Source organism: Schistocerca serialis, chromosome 1, assembly GCF_023864345.2.
Source record: "Schistocerca serialis cubense isolate TAMUIC-IGC-003099 chromosome 1, iqSchSeri2.2, whole genome shotgun sequence".
NCBI classification, from domain to species: domain Eukaryota; kingdom Metazoa; phylum Arthropoda; class Insecta; order Orthoptera; family Acrididae; genus Schistocerca; species Schistocerca serialis.
Window position 1 is genome coordinate 562,901,883 of NC_064638.1, and position 22,892 is coordinate 562,924,774.

The following is a 22,892-nucleotide window of genomic DNA, read 5'->3' on the forward strand; positions in this document are numbered from 1 at the left end:
ACATTTGTCACTGGTGCATGCGTGACATCATTGCGATAACTTGTGGACGCTTCGCGGCGCCAGAGCAGCTGAAGTGTGACTTGGTGGGCGGTTGCGTTGAATGGGGGGCGTAGTGGTGTTAGTAGCAAGCTGCGGCTTGTCAGTCCCCGCCAGGGCTACATCCGCAGCACTCAACACGACGCTGCGCAACTGGCGATGTACAGGCTGTTTGTTGCAACGGACGCGGGAAGGAGGGCCCCAGGAAGCCGGCCGCTGGCCGGAGCAAGAATAGGTCTCTGCAGACGCCTTATACTTTGATTAAAATAGCTTTGTGAGTGACGTTTCAGCGAGTCGGGGCGTTGGTGCCAACCATTCAAGCGTAGTTCTTATTCCGCCGTCACGTACTCACTGTGTTTGCTGTGTACGTACATGCCGTCTTGCCAGTTGTGCCTGGCTGCACGTCGAGGTGTGTTTCAGGCAATAAGAAAAGTCGTAAGACCTACGTGCAGAAGTATAGTCCTATCCCGCAGAGGTCAATTTTTAGTGTAATTATGGCACATATATCGCGGTGGCGTATGATGACTTCTCTGGAGAACGAACAACTTCTCAGTGAGAACACTGATCGTATGAAACCCAGCTTGTGCTGTTCGGTCAGGAGATCCAGAAGGCAGCAGATAGCGAAGCTGAGGCTGTTTTTCAGCTAGCGCTAGATACAATTTCGACAGGTGACGAAGTATACTACATACACTTTCTATAGCTTTATTTACGTCCAAAACACGTCTAGGATTTTCACTCATCTTCAGTTGGCATAAAGCAGTTATATAATTTATTATATTATATTCGAGTCGATTGCATTTTGAATGTTTCAGTTGCCCTCGCAAAATAATAATTCCTATAGCTACCGTGGTTTTCATGTCGTACAATTAGTCTTATATACGGTTAAGTGCACGTAATTTAATTTTGTGCACTGTAATTTCTTGCTTCGGACTTATCTACATATCTCGCCGAATTTCATATATTCTGCAGTATAGCATTCCCCATGTGACAGACTTACGGGCTGCACCAAGTGAGGTTGCGCAGTGGTCAGCACACCGGACTCACATTCCGGAGGACGACCGTTGGTCCCTTCCCCCAAATCAACCAATTAATTTAAGGATTGCCTTACACACCAAATTACGCCTAGTGAAAGATTACAATTTTCGTGCTTCTTTGGAAAGTACATCTGAATTCGGTTGCACTATTGTACTTAAAATCTATGACCATCAAACTCCATAAAACCTCTTTATGAATGGGGAAAACGAAGCTCTGCTGTTGTCTTCTTCATAGCTTAATATACTATGCGTGTTCTGTAATAATTAACGCTAGCTTTTATAAAGGCAGACTATTTGTTATTCAGATAACTGTAGCACAAATAACAGTAACATTTTTGATGAATAATGTGGAAATGGCATTTTACAGCAGAAAACCACGTGTTTTGAGACAGACTCTAAGTGGTTATTCAAATAGTGGCGATACTGATCCAGAGTAATATTGCATTTTTTACGTTGAAGACTAGACTATCCCAAAACGCAGAATTTTGATGGTTTACCTGGACTAATGAAACAAAGACGATGGCGATAATCTGTTGGCAAGAACAATAAGAAATAATATGACATACCTTACATACAGTCACAAGATTGCCATTTGGAAGAACATTGGTACGTCCTTACTGGTCAAGCTGATGTAAATTCCTTCACACTATCAGGATTCGAAACGGCATTTCTGTGTTCAGCAGTCCTTCGATAGCATCTTGGGTTAAGGGGCGACATTTGTTTGTTGTTGTATGAAGTTCCACCGCTAACTTGACATCGCGGGCTGTCTGAAGGTTGCTACTCACGTCACTACATGGTGAATGTGTTGCTCACATTCTTGGCAAGGCACCTCTGAAAGCTGGCGTAACATCACAAGAGATAAAAGACATACCGAGATAAAATGCCTACGCGTTTCTGCGGGGGGCGGGGCGATTGTTTGTGACGTCACCACTTACGCGCGAATCGCCCCGTTTTCACGCCGAGCGCTTCCATTCTATCGGGGCAAAGGCCGCCTCCCAGTGCGCAGCGATCCAGTAAACAACTTAAAACGCATAAACCATAGCGCACTTCGTTGTCGCTAGCAGTCTCGCCAGCGGTCTGGAGGGCAACACGCAAACGCAGCCGCGCTGAACATCGCAGCAAGCTACGGGGAACAGGTCAGCTTTTCACCTGGAATGTCAGAATATTTCAGGTCAGCGTGGGTCACTGATTTCCGCTTTACTGCGTTTCAATTTACAGCGAATAATCTACATTGTTCCACTGATATATAGATGACTTATGAAATGACCTGGAATTATTAAGATTTATTATTATTAAGGCTAGTAAACTTTGTTTTTTGCTGCCTGAATCCTTAAATTATCTACATTTTCTCTGGCTCTTAGTAGATGGCTCAAATGTCAAAGTAACATTTGTTTGTGTCTATAGATTCCACAAATTGCGTATTATTACGAGGGTTAATTTGTAGTTTGGTCTGCCATGCAGCTTCCATCTTGATCTTTTTTCTGGTGCATTTGATTTATGGTCAGTATCTACGTTCAGATCGAGTGAAGCTATATACGCGTCGCGAGTGATTTATGATCAGCTTGAGATTGAACTTTTATGATTGAACAGACGAACTAAAAAGACTCCAGCCAATAGCTTAATTATAGCTTATTTGTAGTTATGTACACATAAAACTACAGTTTGCTGCCATTTTTTGAGTGATTGGTTAGTTGTTGTTCATCTTATATTTGTGTGAATATTTTTACAGTTGTTGCAAGTTGTCAGTTTGAATCATTCGTCGTATCTGCGTTATTACCAATTACTTCTTCTGTCTACGTAAGTTTAATTTCTTCGTGCACTATCCAGAACGTATAATGGATATAGATCATAAGCAAAAGCCATTTTTTGAGAAATCTTAAAACTATATCGGTCTTTGTCACTATTTTCTTTGCAACTGATAATGCTAGATGGTCCAAAGCGTTATAAATTCGATCTAAATGAGCCAAGCATTTTGCTCAGACTGCACTAGTTGTGCATCTGTTCGCAACGCTGGACTATAGAGGCACTGTAATATAGGAGTACAGCATGCTCCACGCAATTAACATGGCTTATGAAACCAGTGTTGAATATAAGTCACGAGACACTGCAAAATCTGTAATATATCTGTTGTATTTTAAGTCTGGCGATGAGTGATGGCGCTGGAAAGTAGTAGCGAGTAAAACTAGTGTGAACTCAACGCAGATTTATTAACCACTGTCGTATTGTAGATGGTATTCCCATATACATTTCTCTTACCTTTGAGCTGACTTACCCTGTGCTATTTATAACGGAAATTATAGTTTAACGTGGACTCTTACGCACGGTCGTAACTGGTGGCTTCTTAGAAAGATGCATATGGCGGGCGTATTTATTGTCAAAATAATACTGCTGTTTGTAGAGATTAAACTGCAGTTCTTCGCCGGTACAGTGGCTAAAACAGTTTCGATAGCTCTTGAGCTCATTTAGTGAGAGCAGCCTTTAAGTAAAAGCTAAGGTACATATCACAAGCTTTCCATCCTGAGCGCACTGCTTATCTTTCTGGGTTACGCGGAACAAGATTTTGTCTAGGTTCACACAATGATAATTGACTGAGTCTCTACGCGTTGCTTCTGGTGCGCCTTCGAGTAACCTATCTCCACAGTATGGTACGCGTTCCCATCTGTCGCTCGCGAGATTCTGGAATTGTTGAACGATTCTAACTATTAAATTTTATACCCTAGCGAACAGTGCAGTCGTTACAGCTTAATGACCCGTCGAGGTTTTCACTGGCGGGAAAGCAGGCCTGATTAACAAGCGTGGGGGAAGCCACGCAGAGTTATGAGTTCAGTATCAGTTGGAAACAACTGACTAATAATGGATACTGACTAGTAGCAAGAGCCATTTGTTGTGAAATCTCAAAATTATTTCGCCCTCTGCCGTTATTTTCTTTGCAATTGATAAATGTGAGATGGCTCTGGATTCTTAAGGCTTCCAGTAGCGCTGTATCTTTTATTAACGATGGTGTTTCTAGGGTTCGTAACCAATGCATGAAAGGTCACCTGCCTGCTTCTTGCAGTGTACCATAACAATACTTCCATTCTAACGAAAATCATGGAATCTTAGCTTTAACTACGAAATGACAAGAGTGTGATATAAATAGATGCCATGTTCATTAACCAAATAAATAAATAAATTCGTACTCTTAGATTTCAATTTCGAAGTTTCCTATTGTAACAAGCCACTAGCACGATCTGGATCTGACTGACTGCATATGTACAAGTTTTGAGATTTGATTTTGACTTCACCAAATCTCGGACAGCATCGGCCACCGACGCTATTTAGTTATAAATTAAACAGCTACTGACTACTGTTCACATTAAAGGCCACTGTTATTTTACACGAAGACCATCCCAGAAACCACTCGAACGGAAGTGCTATTCCTTTGGGATGTCTTTCATACACATTAGACCTATTCAGTTTTGCATAGTTCCGCGCGCAAACGTGCGACCCTCAGTCCCAGGTATGTTAATGACTGCCCGCCACATTTTAGGAACGGTTCGGAGCATAGACTCTGTGTGCCTGAGCTATTTAGTCACATGTGTGCGCTCTGTGAGGGAATCTCCCTTCAACACTCCCGCTTTGCTCGCAAGGAGTCATCTATATGTTCTAAAATTACGTCTGTGGCCAAGACGAATAACTGAAATGAAATGAGGCCCAATAAAATATACCTGCGACAGAATCTTTATAGTGCACTGTCAGTTGCCTATGCGAATAAATAAATAAAAATTAAACGAGCTCTGACATTTTCCCACTAATCTAGTCTTACATTTTGTGTCACATGCAAACAAGGCAGCACTAAACAGGGTGGGATACATCACTGATTGACTGGAAATTGATACCGGTGAGCCATACTACGCTCATCACATACATTAACCTTAAGTGCGTAATATTTCATTATCTGAGAGGCGTTTTAGGTAACAAGCTACATTTAAAAAAATCAGGTTCAGAGTCACTATATTGAAACCAGAACACATAGATAAGATTATCTTCTTAAAGGTAGCTGCCCTCGAGTTATCATCGTTTTCCGAGTTGACATGTGGCTCCTTCTCGTCAGCCCAATTCGATTGTCGCATGAGAGTCAGGTATTTAAAAATGATCAGAATGCGAAAACTAGTTGCGCCATGTTTAGCTGTGGCGGTTTTCTTTGTGTTGAATTAAATTAAATTCACCGAAATTAAATACGTGGAATCATTTGTCACTGATTTTCTCCTCCTGTTGTAGTAGGGAGATATATCTGTTACAATACTAGTTTCGTATGGCTCAATGGTGTGACTCAAGTCATTCACTTGGACGCCACTTCGGTGGTTTGTGTATCCCTATCCTGCCTCAGTTAGCCAACTGGGGAAATGGGATCTATAGTTTTTTACGTGGGACCCGAGACCTCCTCTCATCGTTGAATCAGTTACAATGAATGTTTGCTTCGTTAAATCAATTTCAATGAACGTTTGGTTCGTTCCTGGGGATATAAAATTGTTGGTTAAGGCGGCTGCTCGCAGTAAATGAAAGATCCAGTTTCCAGAGAATCGTTTGAAGATTATCTTCATGCTCTGGTATTTCTCAAACATGTAATGTATCGAAGCAAGATTTCAACAGAATAATAGTATGCCTACTTAACATGTCTGTATGGCGAAGGCCAGAAACATTTTTATCTTCCGAGATATCGCGAAACATGGGAGAGTGTGTCCCTGAAATGATACGGGATTTAGGGTGGACATCATTAAAACAAAGGTGGTTTTCGTTGCGACGGAATCTTCTCACGAAATTCCAATCACCAACTTTCTCCTCCGAATGCGAAAATATTTTGTTGACACCGACCTTCATATGGAGAAACGATCACCACGATAAAATAATGGAAATCAGAGCTCGTACGGAAAGATATAGGTGTTCGTCCTTTCCGCGCGCTATACGAGATTGGAATTATGAAGGTGGTTCGATGAACCCTCTGCCAGGCACTTAAATGTGATTAGCAGAGTACCAATGTAGATGAAGATGAAGATAAATATTTTTAGTATAGAAGACTCGTATAGAGATTCAATGGTTATTAGCGTTTGAAACAAAGTTTTTTCGCTAAAATTATCTGTACAATGTGCTAAATGTGAGGCTGAAGTCTGCTAACAAAGCGCAGTCTCTGTCCAGTTACTGTACTTCGCAAAGCAGCTGAACTGTGGCGGCACACTTGTGCCTCACATTCGTCATAGCAGCCAGATATTTTTGAAAAAAATCGCTGTAAATATTGTCAGTCATGCCGCTATGTTGTTGTTGCCGTGTTGGTAGACATATAAACTATTGTAAAAGGCATTGGCTTGGTGTCTATCTTGTCTACAACAATGCGTTCACTCTGCAGTTCGTAGCAGTTTACCTGCATTGCTACTTCCTTTTCATTGTTGCTCCTGCATACTCCCTATTTGATTTTGTATTTGTAACCCTGTAGTCACCTGGTTAGAACTGCTGTTCTTCCTGACAGTAGCCTTCAGTAATTCCCGCTATATCCATCTTTTATCTATCCTTTTCCGTTTTTAAATTCGCTAATCTAACTTCCCGATTAAGGGAGCTAACATTCCACTCTTCCATCCGTAGGATGCCAGTTTTATTTTTCCATATGACAGCACACTACTGAACCGTCAATTCCCGGAGATGTGAATAGGGGACTATTTCACACTCTGGTTGTTTTAACCAGCAGGATGTCATCACTATCAAGTCATACGGTAGAGCTTTTGATCCTCGGAAAAATAATGGCTTTAGTTTCCCCTTGGTTTCGGCCGTTCTCAGTACCAGCACGGTAAGGCCATGTTGGCTAACGTTACAAGGCCATATCAGTCAATCGACCAGATTGTTGCTCCTGCAACTATTGAAAAGGATGCTTCCCCTTTTTCAAGAATAACAAGTTTATCTGGCCTCTTCCTTGCGATGTGGTTGCACCTACGGTACCGCTATCTCTATTGTTGAGGCGCCAAATACGTCCGTCCCACTTCGGCAACTTCGATAATTCATTTGGGACTGCTGTTAAATAATACATCCTTTCATTTATCAACAAACATTTTCTCGTGCTACGCTGTTAGTGACTTTTACTTTTAGGTTGGACATGCATCAGTAATATCACATGGAATTCGGCCACAACATTTTATTTTCCTATCAAATTTAAAGCATTCCTGGGTTAGAGCTCCATTGTCAAGGATGACATTATGTTTCTGAAGTGTACAGCAACTTCAGTTTATTCAGACAGAGAACATTTGTCGTTTACATCGACAGAAGACTTCCATATTCGTACCAGCACTTCCGACATTCGACCAAGTTTCTTGCATACACGACAAATTTCATGTAGTGTTAGTGTGAATGTAAAAGTTTTTTGTATATGGTAACGTCAGACATTTTGTTGTTAAATAAAGATGCTACACTGAAGCAGATGTTACTTTCATAACGTCAAAGAAATCCACGAAATTGGTAGTTGTTGCAATACAGAAACAATTGGTCGGACAGGAAATACACGCCCCTTGTTCCAAAATTTTGAACCGATTATCAACATAATGGGTGCCTATGTTGCATAAGAACGCCTGAGCGTCATAATAGTTATCCGAAGGTAAAGGAAACAATTATCACGTAGATGGTGGTGACATCACGCTGTTTCAGTAGCCACAATTATACGTGTAATATGCTATGTCTATACTCTCCTGCCGCTGTTTATTAAGGAGTGACAATATGTCGATGCAAACGCTTGTCATCAAACTTCAGTCCTTGGAAAAGCAGAAGAAGAGATCAAAATCGAAACCATCTCCCGACGCTGCACAAGGCTTCGTCTTCAACGCGCGACATATTGGCGGTCGACATAACGGCGCACGTTTATGGACAGTTCTGTTACCGAATTTGTGTCGTAAGTGTGGTCTAGTTTTTCAAGCGTCGCAGTATCTTTGCAGGGATCCGAAGGTCTCTGCCTCGGATGTAAACAAGTAATTGTTTGTGTTTCTTGAACTAAGCTAAGAGGACATTTTAATGTCCATTGCGTTTTATTACAGCTGTTGCCATGAACATAACAGAAAAACTAGTTATGTTAATTCAAGTCAAGTGTGGTGTAGCAGACGGTTACAACAAGACTAACGAGTACTGTTATTAGCAGCAAGTGTCTGGAGCTGTTACATGAAAAGAGACTACCACAAAGCATCAAGTGAAAATAATATAATAAACGGATGTACGTCATCCGAAGTTCCTACATTTTGAGAAACATCTGACTTTGATTTCCTTGACGATCTCAAGGCACCAAGGATCGTAAACGACAGGTAAAAATGTAACTGAGATCCTGTTCTGGAAGATTCATATTCATTTCTTGACTATGGAAAGTTGTGTACGCAAGTACAAACACCGTCTTGAGAAATGAGTGATACGAATCTCGTTCCAGTTAAGGAATATTTCTTGGAACAAAGATGTTTATTCAGAATACATTATCTGTAGCATCCATCCTTATTCAAATAACATGACTATTAGCTGTGCCAACTTGGTGACCACTTTCCTCCGGTGGAAACTGTTTTCGATCGGACATTGACGCATAAGCACGTTCTTTTGCTATTGTGCACGCTGGCCTCTAGCTGACCACACAGGGCAAGGCATGGATGGATGAAACATTAAAAGCGAAAGTCCTGTCCTTAGACGGTGGTTAACACAGTTGACCCACATTCTTGGCGACGCTGGTTCAAACACCGTTTTCTGTGGTAATCCTAAGTCGTTTAAATAAAATGCCGGATGGTTCCCGCGAATTGTAGACGGCCGATTATTTTTCCGATTCTTGTTGCCGTCTTTGATGTCATCGCCATCGATGGTACGTTAAATCCTAATCTTCCTTTTTTCAATTTTACACATTATGGACAGAGAACGGCACTCAGGCTGCAGCTAGTTGGCATCCTCCGTCGTAAAGAAACTTTCACACTACTCTGTCTAAAATTTCGCCGCGAACGAGGAAACTTGCACACTATTCAGTATTAGTTTGTAGTTCCCGTTAATGAACGTAGCTATCGAAGATTGTGATACAATTTTGGATAAACGTGGTGGTCGTAATAATGGTAAACTGTTACTGTGCGGGTAGCTACTATATATAATACGTAACTAGAATGAGAACCAAATATTCAGAGTGTATTTACTATTATGATCCTTGCCATACAGTTTTTCGCTTCCGAACACCGTAACTTCAAGCACATCTGTGATTTCAATATACAGTACTTCCATTCCCAGCGGTCTTCCGCCACGCACATCACATATCACTGCCATGTTTGTCAGCTTTTTTACCTGATACGTGTATCTGTTCCGGCTCGTCCCGTGGCAAATTTCCATCGAACTCTCCCTGGGCTGTACTTTTCAAATACCGCTCAGTAATAAGTACACGCCCACTACTTTAAGGATTTGTCTTGTGTATTACTAGCTATTACCCGACGTTGCTTTATTATCTATTCATCCCGATCTTGCTTCTTCTTTGGCCTATTTTCCTCTTTCTACGGGGCCGGCGCTGTGGTATGGGTTGAGGCAATGTTAGTGAAAGTGCTGCTATGATGCTTGTGGTACTGTGATGACCTGCTGTCACGTAGTTTTCCACCGTGGATCTCATTAAAAGTTTCTAGCGATATTTGAAGTGGTACACTGCCCATACCCTAACGCGGTGAGGATTTGTCCATGAGCGTTACAAAACATTTTATAGTGCAATCTACTGTACCAAATTACAGCTCGATGGCTTCGCTGTAGGTGGCTTGCTGAAGTGCAACACGGACGTAGGCGGCAAGCAACGATCAATGAACGTCGTTTGAGACTGCAGTGGCGTGTAAGGCCGTGAGTCACGCCTACAGAGGTCAGCGGCCTTTGCGCTTTCTTTGGTGTTGCAGGAGACGCACGCGGTGCATCGCAGCGGAAAGTGTCTGCTCCCTGCGGCTGGCCTCTGACAGGAACGGACCTGCGAGTGAACAGATAGGACTGAGGGGAACCGCGGTTTGAGGGCAGGCTTTGACTTGCCGCAACGGCTCCAGTCCACGTCGCACGCTGCAAACGTTTCCAGTTCGTTTTACGGACTTGACTAATGGGTGCAGGTTTTGGATGAAGAGCTGTATATGACGCTGAGGGCGTCCTTACGTACACAAGTAGACATAGACAACTTCAGTATTTCGAATCAGCCAATGAAACTTAATGACGTCCTTACATCGTAACAAAATGGCCATTGTGTTATATATAATATTAGCTGACAAAGCCAGCAATGCCCGACTATTTATTTTGTCAGTTTTCTATTAGAAATGAAAACCAAAAATGAACAATGCTTGTTGTGTATTATAGAAAAATTTCATTTCCATGTATTCTTGAAAAAACCTTTGAAATTATGAAACAGTCGTACAAAGAAGTATGCGTAATGTACAAGTGTATGAATACGGCTGCTTCGCGTCTCTACAACGCGATTTTGTAACTGTCTCTGTGGCAACGCCTCTTCATAGTTCTGTAGACGGCTATTGTTTTTGCCTACAGCCGTTAGCACTTCGCTGTTTAAAGCTGTCAAAAGCGCTATCAGGTGTCAGAGATTTCTTCAAGTTAATCTGACTGTAGGCGTGTCTTAGTAGGAAAACTTCATTCACGATAACGGTGTCCAGGCCAATGAAATTTTGATGTTACTTTTTCATATTAGTACTGCCCGAATTTAAAAATTTAAAATGCTTTCGTAATCCAGTCATTAAGAGGTATATTCTTATGTTAAAGGTGTTACACAGCGAGACAAGCATTAACAGTTAGGAACTGTGTGTTTCTTTTGAGGCAGCTTAATTCACAGCGAGCCAATACCCACACTGTATTCATCCAGTATTTGAGATGAACGCACTTAGTGACTTGGAACAAATGTTACATATAATTTCAAACTTTTACGAATCTTTTCTCGCAGACGCCCCCCACAAAGCGATCAAAGGAAAAAAAAGTTTACCACTAACTACATTTTCGCTGTTCATGCAGTAAAACAGCATCATCAGGTATAACGTTTTAATATATTACTTATTTACTACTGACTCTATTCGCAACATGTTTTCCAGATGGTGTCCACAATATCACAGAATGTATCTGCAAAATTAAATCATTATTGCGACACAGACCAGGCGATATGTCGTCATGACCACAGATCCGTAAAACTAGCTTTTGCGTACAAAGGAGCGGAAATTATCAGACAATACTCATCCAGTATTTGAGAATGACAGCAATTAGCGACTGCCAACAGAATTTAAACATAAGTTCGAACCTTACCTAAACTTTTTCTCTCTTACATGCGTGACGTCAAATATTTAACACATTAACTTATTTCTAAAGTAATAGGATGTTTGAAGCAGCTTTATAAATGGGAGTCTGATTATTTACAGAACATGAGTTTACTAGTTAACTTTAGCCTCAGAAGCACAGCTAAAACTGAATTTCCATACGCAACAAAAGTGTGCATTCGTTTCTATACGCTGCAGCCAAAACACTAGTGTCACCGTTTTCAATGTGGCGCCATCCAAAGTTGTAAGGGCAGGCATCAATATAATCGTGCAGGTTATTGCAGCAAAAGTACGCCAAATATTTAAAAAAACGTAACACATGGATATCAGATACACTGAAAATTCATGCGTTGTACTCAACCAAATTTCGAAGCTCATGGTTTATGCCAATTACAAACAGAACTCACTCGTTGATTCTGTCATGACGCACCTAGTGATACATGCAACTGAAATCCATATAGTGTCTTGTTTCAATAACAAGAGCTTCAGTAAAATGGAAATTATAGTGCCTCTATCCTACAGAAAATTCTCTTGTGATTCCAATTTTCAGACCTTCAACTGCATGTGTGGACGGATTACCCTGTCGTAACCACAATATGAACAAATTACTACCAATGAATAATTGTAATAGGTTCTCTGTAGATCCTTAATTTCCTCCACAGTAAGTGTGGACTGGGTCACTGGAAAACTACATCTGTTATTAATTGGTAAATTATACTTTTTATCGACAATGTAATATACATATAAACAAGTTTTACCCATTGATTCGTTCGTATGAAGCTCGTATACATTCGGCGTATAAATCTGTTATAGTGTACTCGCAAGAGGAATGACAAGTATCGGGATTGTCAGCAAGTTTGTAAATGAAAGAGGGAAAGAGAATACTATGCGTTTGTTAACATGCAGAGCCTTATTATATCATCTTATTTTATTATAATTGCTGGAATGTTATCGTGCAACGTAAAATGCTCAAAGTTTTGTGTATTGGTTGCGAGTACAGTAATAACAAAATAATACTGAATACAGAATAAAAAGCAGTCATTGCGCCAGCATGGACGAAGACTATGACAGAGACAGTTCCACGGCAGAAGCGACATCATTTTTAGAGTTCCGCTAAGACGTGAAACCGCAACGGATTGAGCACGGATCTGGATATGACTGTGTATCCTCTGAACCCTGAATACTTGCATAATCCGCGGAAGAGAGCGGAATCAGGCTTCTGCACAGGAGTATTGCACACCGAGAAGCCACGTAACTTCGTTCGCCAAAGCGGTGAGCCCGTTCTAGGACTACCTATTAGAAACACTTCATGGATACGACGGCCAGTATTGCACACAGTTCTGTCCTGCGGCGAAGCATTGATAACCACCGCTGCTTTACGAAAAGTGTCATTGAGACTCGTCACGCTTTACACCGAAGAGAATTGTGTTTGCGTAACTGACATGTACTAAACAGCGAAGTCGATCACATACTCGTCATTACCATCGGAGACAATGCAGTGGTTCCGCATTCACGTCTTGGGCAAGGTCCTAGAGGAGGCAGCTCGCCATTGTCTTGCCCTGACCTATCATGAAGCATCAAATGGTTGATTACGATAACTGCTTGTGTCTTGCAGTACTGTTTCTATTGTCGTGGATGAGCTAGGAGCGCAAAGCAAGAATATGGTTAAACTGTGTGCCGGATTGTTGCTTTCGAATAGCATCAAATTTTTATGAAATGTTTTCCTATAGTAAGATATTATTGGAAGTGCGCTTTTGTTGAATGACAGTCACGTCTTTCACTGACGAAAGAGTTTTGTGAATTTTTTTACTCTGCACGATGTGTTGTAGGTTTCCAAAGGTTGATCAGACACTAGTTGAACGCGCCGCACCCAGCAATTTTGTGAAGTAATCAATCATGGCAAGAGTAGTAGCTTCTCAAAGTAAACACCCGTTAGGCGCGCGAGGTAGCCACGCGGTCTAAGGCGCCTTGTCACGGATCGAGCGGCACCCCCCGTCGGAGGTTCGAGTCCACCCTCGGGCATGGGTGTGTGTGATGTCCTTACTGTAAGTTACTTTAACTTAGATTAAGTACTGTGTAAGCTTAGGGACCGATGACCTCAGCAGTTTGGTCCCATAAGACTTACCTCAAATTTCCAAATTTTCCACCCCGTAAATAGTTAGTTACTGCTCCATCCAGTGCCTAAATGTTCTAGCTAGAGTAGAGGCTCCCAAACTTTTCATCTGACGGAGCACTTTGAGACCTCTGGTACTTCGATGGAACACCTTGTTTATTTTTAAGGCTAATAAATAAAAAATCGTAAAAACTTGTTTTATTCAGTAATTACTTCAGTCTTAAATCATATCTAATAACGCAGAAATCATAATAAAGTTTTAAAAAATAATTAGTAACGTCAAAATATCGAAAAAGAACGCCATGTTATTAACAGTTCTTCGTGGAATGCTTATTGACTTTTCATGGGACACCAGTTTCCGCGGAACAAAATCTGGGAAACTTTGATCTAGAGTAACCGCTGATTGCAGCAAAATTTTAAGACCTTAGGTCTGAATCGTAGGTGGGACGTTAAATCAGTAAATACCAACTATGGATGGATGTCAATAAACTTTCATCATGCTGTGCGTGCACAAACACCATGACAGTAATGTAAACAAAGCTTCACTGAAAGACGTATTTCTATAACATTCGGGGTCCTTTTTTTCGTTCTTGGTGCATATTTATCGTTGCCGATGAGTTTTTGCTCCACTATACAGCCCAGAAAATGAATAAAAGGCTTATCTAAGATGAAAAAAGCGATATTAATTTTATCCTTGCAGTATTTTCCAACAGACATAGTGACTTTGTACAACAGACACTGCCCACTGAATCTGCTTCCGCATTTTCAGAATAAGATAGTTTTCTTCGCGTGAAAATATAAAATATAGTAAATCAACGTATTTCATAGTTAAAAAATAACATTGACAAATATAGCATCCATATGCATGTGAAAATATCAAGAAAGATCAAAAAGGGTGTAACAGTGGGAAGGAAATGAAGAGGAAATGTGTGATCTGAGGCTTTCCCGGCGAATGTGCTGTATTCAAGGTTCTCGGGTGTCCAGCCGGATCCGATCGTCGAAGTTCCACAATATTTCGGTGAATAACCGTTCCGCCATCATCAGGTGCTGCTGATGGAATGATCTGTCTGCGCTGTGTCCGTGGTATTTATGTCCACGGGGTCCCGAGTCGTACCCCGGCGCGGACGGCCGGCGGAGTAGAAAGGGAGCAAGCTGCGATGGAGACAGGCCTCCGGCAACGCCATGGATACGGATGCCATCTGCCGTTCACATGTGTGATGGTATGATATAATAGCAACATTATACATTGTAGAGTATATGTTGTTTGTTATTTTACTTTCATCTAAGTATCTGAGAAGGTTCATGTGAACCGAAGCAGGGCATTTACAAAAAAATTGAAATAGTCTAGACGGCCAATAAAAATATTTAATAACATAGTGCGACTGTGAAACAGTTTTGAATTTGAGTTTAAAAAGAACAGGGATGACTATTACTGGCGAAATCTCCAGCGACTCCGTGGGACGTAATCTTTAGGAACGTGTAAATTTCTCTCTCAATCATTCGTCACTTTTGTCATGTGTTGTAATAAAAGAAAGATAAAAGATCAAGGCACGATACCTCAGATACTACGTTTATGTCAAGTCGTTCTTAAATGGAATACATAGAAATTTAAGAATGCTTACTTGCTTTAAATTCTAAAATACGAATGTAACATTCATTGATGTGGACTGCATAGGCCTTGCCTGGACTTAGAAAGCCGCTTAACATATCGTGTTATATTTTTGTTTAGAAAATAGTAGCACCACTAACCGAGCCTATGTGAAACCATCTTCTCTGCCGACATAATGGTAGGCCTTTGCTAGACCCGTCGCTGTCTGTCTTGTTAGAGGAGTTCGTTTACTCCGAGGCGCAAACAGTTCAAAGATGGCGTGCAAAGCTGACTCACGACTTTAACCGCCACGCACTGATGGAGTGGGGGCGAATCCGCCTGTGCTGGAGCGCGAGATAGAATCGTCCTGACTTCCAGCGCACTCCACGCGTGTCACGACTGAGAGACAACTGTATCAGGTATTTGTGCTATGCGAAAGCTAATATCAATAACTGAAACATGCTGTAGATTTCCGAGCACGCTCTGATAGAGGCAGGTTCTTAATAAAATTCTGGTCAAGTGAGGGGAGCATTTATTGTTTCGCCGTACACCCCTTTATTATTATCAAACTGCGGTCCTAGGACTGCATGTCGCCAAATCAAGAATTCGTGTGCCCGCAGTTCCGACAACAGCCGAATCCACAAACGTGAATTACCGTAAGTAGTTTCTTAGGGGTATAGTTTTCCTGCTCAGTGGCAAACAAAACTACTTACAGAGACAGTAATATTTTAAGATGAGCTTATTTGAAATGATGTTGGTGTATTCTGCCGTGAGATAAGTAAAGTTGGCTGCTTACCTCAGGGGCAGAACTGTAAGTAGCGCGGCCACTGCAGGGTTAGACCAAGGTTTCTCGAACTTTGTGAAGTGAATAAGTGCTCCGCGAAAAACTCTTAGTAAAACGGAGGCTTTTTCGACATTTTGATGTTAATAATTTTTTAAAATTGTATTATGGTTTCTGTGTTATTAGTTATCATTTAAAATAAAAGTAATCACTGAATAAAACAAGTTTTCCCGTTTTTTTTTATTTTACTAACCTTCAAACTAAACAAGGTGCTGATTCAAAGTATCCGATTTTCAAAGCATTCCATTACAGGAAATGTGTGAAAACACCTGGGTTAGATAATGAGAGCAAAGATGTTTTATGGTTTGCCCTCCATTACTGACAACTTACGGGCGTGCGCCTCTCGTACCGATCAGCTACTATTTTGACATGGAAGTAATATGAACTCGTGAATGCGCATTACAGCGACGGTCATCTTCAAATGCGGTACCTATATGTAGCAAGAAACATTAAATTAATTTAGGTTGTTGTAACACAACGCGTTGGGTAGAGCAAAAATGACTTCTAAAACATGTATATGATAATGTCTCATTTTGCATATGCATTTAAATATGAGTGCAATTACCGTTGTTAATCAGTTAATCATCTGCTCACACAGACAACGCAACACTACTTCGTCAGCAATTAGTGTCACAATGTCAGGGTCGTTGAGCGTGGCAGCAGCCTAAAACAGAGAACAATCTACATTAAGTGTTATGAATAGTGCTGACTTTTGACGACCAACACTCTGTGTGGGTGACCAACTAATACGTTCTTACTATAGTTAGTCTATTGGAGACTCACAACATACTAATTTATGCAGGTTACCAATTAATAATAAGATCGGTACATACGCGGCCCGAGGTGTTCCCCACTATGTCAGTATTGACTCTTGCAGCTACTGAGTCTAGACCAGTAGCAGCATCATATTAAGAGAAAAAAGTCTGTTAGTGTCGAGATTTCGATCGTCCTTCAACAGTCTTCATCTAGCCACTGAAATATCTGACTGTCGCACATAGCGCTCTCCTGTATGTAATAACGTGACTTCGCATTCAAGCCTAGCAGCTGCTATTAGCCTGCATGTTCATGCTCTCTGAGGGGCTCTCTCCCTGTTCTTAATGTCGGTTTTAAAAACCGGAGCGTATACTTCAAGTAGTTCCGCAGCAGACTTCTCAAAGCTGCGGGTCACACCGTTCCATGCCCCTCTCCTGAAAAACTGCAGTTCCGACAACTGAGCCAGGATCCTTTGTGTGGCAATAAAACACAATGATCCATCAGGAACGGAAACGGACCTCTGATATGTCATCAACCCCAAGTTTGGTTTGAATGCCACATGATTTACTAGTATTACTTATGCCGTTGCCTTACTCAGACTTTTGCACTGACTTGCCCAGCCAGTTATGGAGACCTACAGTTCGACGTGGAGTCCGAACCGCTTTGTAACTTGACATTTTTAACTTTAACAAATCATCACCTGAGGTGGAAAAAAGATGACAAGTGACAGAAAAAATCCGTAGTCTCCAGAGCTCATGGTTGTAGTTTTACACTTCGAGACCGAGCTACACAAGCGGGCTCCCTCTGTGTGCACTCCTCGTGTTCCATTTGCGGCTGAATGTGACAACAGGTGTCAGATGTCTAAAACATCGTTGTCTCAGTGTTGAGAATGGGTGGAGTGATGATACGCTGGTCAAAACAGGGAGAAAACAAAGAAAACAAGATAAGGGTTTTACTGCCTGCCACTGACAAGCCTTTTAGAGACGGAGCACAACCTCGCCTTCACAAAGGAGCTATCTCGGCAATCGCGTCGTATGATTTAGGGAAACAATGGCAGAGTTGAATATAGGTGGTCGGCTGGGGACTTGAAACCCACCCATCCCGAATACGAAAACTATAAGGGGTACAGTGAAGAGTATCTGATTCATCAGAGAATTTTCATCTAGGATAGCTACAAGTGAACCATTCAGTATTACCATAGGAAGACAGAAGAGGCCTCCTCATTATTTAGACTCGTCAGTTGGACTTCTGACTGATAGCTAGGTTATGTAGCACAAGTGTTCAATTTCCAGTATTTGTGTATGTCCTTGGCTAATTTTAACAGGTAGGATGTTTTAGTAGCGTGATGAGCCGGAATCTGTGGCAAGCCACTGTTAGCGTAAAAGCTGATTAGTCAGCGTGTGCCAGGAAATGACACTGGAGTTTAATTTCACGGCTTTGGACTCGCTTTCAAACAACTGGGTGAATACTAAAGAGGTCAGGGCAGGAGCATGCCCGAATAGCTACTAAGAAGTAAGCTGTGAGAGGTTACGTTTTTACGTACATACCTCCTGTTACTTTTTCGAATACAGAGTTGGTAAGGAAGTACCATGGCTGTTTATTTTTGCCGCTCTAAATTTTCGCTTGGGGATATTCCGCTTACAGATCGGTTTACAAATACATACTCTACAGTATTAATTTATTTGGTTTGGTTTTCGGGTTAAAAGCTCATATTCAGACAATAACTGACAACAGTCATCAAATATGGTATTATACTGGCGAACAATTTTGTTATAGACGCCATAGAAAGAAAACATGGTGCAAAAACGGAATAAACGTTATCTTTGATAGTGCAGTTGTAAGACAACTGAAATATGAGCTAAAGAATAAATAAATGTAAAGGAAATATTCTAGAAAACATTAAAACTGAATTTAGTTTTTGGTGTGCTCCACTGTTTACGTTATTTGAGCTAGAATAACAACAAAATACGTAGCCTAATTCGTAAGTACGGCATATTTCCAGTGAAATATATAGGACTGTACAAGGAAAGTGAACTTGATGACAATATTGTAGAAAGAGAAGAGGGAGTTGATGAAGTAGGTGGAATATTTAATACTATGAGAAGAATCTGAGTGATTACTGCAAGGCCTCAGTCGATAGAAGTCCCGTGGAGTAGAAGACATACCATCATAATTATTAGGATCCTTGGGAAAGGTAGCCATGGGAAAACGATTCCACCTTGTAGCAAGATAAAGCGTGTTCATAAGTAATTGATACAAAAGTAACCTTTAATTGTGAAAAGCGTAGCCGGCCGTAGTGGCCGAGCGGTTCTAGGCGCTACAGTCTGGAACCGCGCGATCGCTTCGGTCGCAGGTTCGAATCCTGCCTCGAGCATGGGTGTGTGTGATGTCCTTAGATTAGTTAGGTTTATGTAGTTCTAAGTTCTAGGGGACTGATGATCTCCGATGTTAAGTCCCATAGTGCTCAGAACCATTTGAACCATTTTTTTGAAAAGCTTAAATAAGTTACAGAAATGTTAGATGCAGTACTGAATGCAGCATATTTTCAAGTTTTAAATCCGCCTAAAATCGCTAGTTCTCGATGTTCTCGCTAGATGGCATGCATAAATTAGTTATTGCAACAGTCATCATAGAGTCGTACAACGGTGCAGAGCGCGCAGTGTTGCTTATGGTTTCATAAATCAAAATCCGCTGCTACAGTTCAGGGATAAATATCGCAAGCCAGCATCTCAGAGACAAACTATTATTAATTGGTACAATCGTTGACCTAACTGGCTGTGTATCACGTAGGACGCCAGCTCAGGTCGGCCAGCAGTCTCGAAGCGGTTAACGAGATCGGCAGTCTTACACTGGTAGTCCGGGTAAATCCAAGAGATGTGCCAGCTGAGAATTGATCGTGCGTAGTGGTGCAGTGTGGAAGGTATTACTGAAGCGCCTGTCATTCAAACCCTGCAGATTGGAACTGTTGCAAGCTTTAAGAGAAAGTGACAAAGAAGTGTAGAAATGTGTAACAAAATGCAGACTCAAGACGATTTTCTTGATAAAAATGTGTTCAGTGACGAAGCCACTGTCTTAACATGTGGTAAAGTGAATCGCCGCGATATTCGGATATGGAGTAAGCAGAAACCACGTCACGTAATCGAACTAACAAGATTTACGGTCCTTTTTTGCAGAGAGAACACTAACTGACCTGTCATACCCGGACATGATTGAACATTATCTAATGTCTCAGTTGCAACTCGACATGGGCAGAGAATTTATTTTTCAGGAAGATGGTGCGCCACCACACTTTCATCGTGAAATTGTGGCGTATGTTCGTAGGAATGTACCGGCTTGGATTGGACGTAATGGGGTAATATCTTGGCCACCACGACCATCTGATTTAACCCTAATGAACTTCTGCTGGTTCCCCTTATTCCGCCTCAGCTACATTATGTCGGCGATTGCTGCGCAAACAAGTTCTCCACGTACGCGTACACCACCATTGCTCTACTACACAAACATAGGGGTTACACTCGTCTGGGGCGAGTTTTGCTGTTTGGTCAGCAAAATAACTGATTATGATCGAATTAGAGAGGATATAAAATGCGACCACCAACCAATCGTTGAGTGTGCTTTGGTTCACACTGTGTTTGAGCTTAAGAGAGCAAAGTGTAGTGAATGTTGTCGTCAGACATTGAAATGTAGACTAAAGACGTATTAAGTACGTTTTGCTAACAACCATTTTCTTTAGTTAAACTATGAAATGTTATTGAAGCTCTGGACCAGAAAGTTCGTCCATGCTCTCTTCCGGCTCTAAGTTCAGTGTTTCCAAAGGCTTTTCTAGCGCTGCTGACAATAAGGAATACGGTGGTAAGTGAACACGCGAGGACCCGACCTTCTCGGGAGTGCACGGCGGGGCGGCCTCCCATGGGCTCGGCGATGTCACTGGCAGCGAGGCTGCCGCGAAGGCTGAGCGGCCAGCAACTTGAGCCTCCACAGCGTGCTATACAGTACGTGGCTTCGAAGGCTCACGAAGAGAGCACGAATGCCTTAACCCACTCTGTAGGACAGGGGTCAAAATTAGCGAAAACGTGTCTCTGCTTATCCGTAGATACTCGACCGTTTCTGGAAAGAGAGAGAGAGAGAGAGAGAGAGAGAGAGACGGTCAAGGATTTCGAGGTATTTTCGAGGTACTTTGTGTATGTTTTATCGCGCGATATCCTCAGACGAAATCGTAGTACAGCTGTTAGCATCGTGGCTTCTTAATCTTGCGCCTTATTTTCGAATCCTGATTATTACCTTTATTTTTGCTTTTCATTTACGTATCCGCCTCTGTAGAAGATTACTAAACGAATGTTTTTTACTGTATATTGATATAACGTTGTCCTTAATCGTCTACTAAATGTATGTCAGACGAATGAAATAAAAAAAAAGATTATTTGAAATTGTTTTCCGTTTAATTCATCTAGTGTGTCTTGATTCATTATCAACTGCAAGCGACAATTTTCGGAAAAGTAATCCGTCATGCATGGTTTGCAGCGAAATTATTGCCAACGAGCCAAATCTGAACCAGTGTTAATGAAGTTTCCTTCGCGAGTGAGACACATACGAAAAAATGTCACTGTGGCAAAGTGCCTTCCCGCGATGCTTGTAGTGTTGGAACATCTGTGTTTCTATTGTTTCTATGATCGGTATCATGCAGCTGAGCGCATTAAATCTCGCTGAAGAATAAACATATGAATAAAATATAAGAATTGATATGTGAACGTAATATTAGGCGATGAGAATTTAAAGAGACTGTAACCCCTCAACATACCGTACACACATTTATAGTAAGTGTGAGACACTTATTGTGAAATCCAGTTGTAATTTTACAATTAATACAACGCCCTTGTATCCCTTAATTTGATAAGAAAATTCGTGTAGTAACCTTCTACGGACATGGGTGGACAAATGAAAACAATAAAAATAAAATAAATAAAAACAATAATCGGGTTTCGAATGCGACGCTAAGTTAAGATGCCGTGACGCTAACCGCTGAGACACCATTTCATCTGAGAATACTGCGCGGTAAAAGGCGCATGCCCGGCAAGCAGAACCAAACAGAACGCACTGTTGCCCGCTGGAGTCAAAGTGCGGGCAGGGCTCAGCGTTCCAGTTGTCGGATGGCACCCGTTGAGAATCAGTCAGCTATACGTGTGTAGTAGATCCGATGACTGCCAACTATTGCTTTTGTTTGCGCTCCCTTTGAGGAAGCGAAGAAAGTCGCTACATCATATTAATAGCAAACAAAAAACTGTGGTGCATTTCACCGTCTCTTGTCTCGTAAACATCTAGGAACATTACACACGCTCGCGCTAAATAAATGTTGCATTTAAAATACTCTTTGTGTAAGTAATTAATACTACGAAAGCCTGTCTCTAGAGGTTTGGTAATAATATGTTATAACGGGATTCACAATCTGGAGCGGCGAAGTTCAGCCTCTCATTTAACCATCTAGATTAATGATATTTGTGCTTCACTAAATCGCCTCAGCGAATGCTGGGAATCTTTATATGTAGGCCGAATCAGGAGGAAAGGTATAGGCTTTGAGGGATGATAGTATTGGTGATTCCGAACAAAAGAAACAACAAATGAAAATGTGACCTTTTCGCAACCGAATCCGACATACAGCTGTTTGAAAAACACGGGCTTCAGCCCTACTGAAAGTACATAAGACGTCGTGTTACCAAAGGGATAGTCTCAAAGTATTCCGGTAACACATTCTGAAGCAAATCAAGATACTGTATTCCTTTGAGACGGTTATCTAAAAAAACTGGACCAATAAGTCAGTCATCAATAATACCGCATCACACGTCCACTGAAAAACGTCGTTGAAAATTTGTTTCCACTGTAGCATGCAAATTTTCATCTGCCCACAGGTGAGAGTTGCGCGTGTTATTGATACCTGTTGACTCATCAGTGAACAGAAAATGTGGATATCAGTGTTCCGCGCGAATGAGTTCAGACAAGCAACACACCAATTCTCTACAATAGCTGCAAAATCCATTGCAGTTGACGGTGGACATTTTGAACATCTTTTGTGAGGAAATGTACACAATTAAACAAAACATTAGATCACAATATTTCATTACCATCGCCTTCATATTTCGTGTTCCCCATTGTTTTCATTAGTTTCCACGGAAACTGTTAGGAATAGGACATAACGTTTTTTGTTCAGAATCACTAACACTATCACTCTTCAAAGCGG

At 41.4% G+C, this 22,892-nt stretch overlaps 1 protein-coding gene across 5 annotated transcripts in view; it reads left to right on the forward strand.

Annotated features, from left to right (window-relative positions):
* Nucleotides 1–22,892, forward strand: part of LOC126475739 (phosphatidate phosphatase LPIN3) — a 302,247-nt gene that overhangs the window by 226,005 nt on the left and 53,350 nt on the right. Inside the window, exon 1 of one of the 5 annotated variants that reach the window (XM_050103490.1) lies at nucleotides 2,141–2,206. The exons of the other annotated variants lie outside the window; for them this stretch is intronic. The gene's annotated coding sequence lies outside the window, so the exon portion shown is untranslated. Of the gene's footprint in view, nucleotides 1–2,140; nucleotides 2,207–22,892 lie in introns of those variants that run through there. 5 annotated transcript variants of the gene reach the window in all.